The sequence below is a fragment of the Micropterus dolomieu genome, unplaced genomic scaffold, assembly GCF_021292245.1.
Source record: "Micropterus dolomieu isolate WLL.071019.BEF.003 ecotype Adirondacks unplaced genomic scaffold, ASM2129224v1 contig_7411, whole genome shotgun sequence".
Lineage (NCBI taxonomy): Eukaryota > Metazoa > Chordata > Actinopteri > Centrarchiformes > Centrarchidae > Micropterus > Micropterus dolomieu.
This window is the reverse complement of record NW_025736398.1, coordinates 1-627: the sequence shown is the minus strand read 5'-3', so window position 1 is coordinate 627 and position 627 is coordinate 1. Positions and strand designations below refer to the sequence as shown.

General features: G+C 44.8%; 1 non-coding gene across 1 annotated transcript; it reads left to right on the top strand.

The window, feature by feature from the left end:
• Positions 1-261: 261 nt before the first annotated feature.
• On the top strand, positions 262-334 carry trnar-ucg. Its single transcript has one exon. It is a non-coding gene; the product is annotated as a tRNA-Arg (tRNA).
• The last annotated feature ends 293 nt before the right edge of the window (positions 335-627 follow it).

Here is a 627-nt window from a genome sequence, read left to right as displayed (position 1 = left end):
TTACAAATTCCAGATTAGGAGAACAGTGCTGCTGAATGGCGTTTGCATTGTCCTGCTCACAAGCGAGAGCTTTCCGATTTAAACAAATTCTGCCCCTCTTATGCCAAGTTACAAGGACTTTACACATGACAGGATATCCAGTGACTGTTAGCACGGCGCTAAAAGCTACAAGATCTTGAGTTTGATTCCCAAGCTCGCCACTCTTAGTGCTTTGACAAGACCAGATCACCAAGTGTTGTACGATGTGAGCAAGGGAAACGGGACCGCGTGGCCTAACGGACAAGGCGTTTGACTTCGGATCAGAAGATTGAGGGTTCGAGTCCCTTCGTGGTTGAAGGCCCCTCCGTTATTTATGGAGAAATACTTAAAGCCATCGCGACAGACCCTATAAGAAGTGAGTATTTCTCCAGTTTAAACAATTTGTGCTTGCATAGACTTGGGGCCACTTTGCACACGACTCAACATCCAAAACTTGTCCGTTTCTTTTTTTTTTACTTCTGGAGGACAAATTGTTTAAAAAAAGAACCACAAAAGCAGGCGGCTCAGGTCAAAGGTTTTGAGTGTACTGCTCACCTGGAAGGTGGTCACACATGACTTAACATCCAGTATGGAGCCATTGTCTGTTTT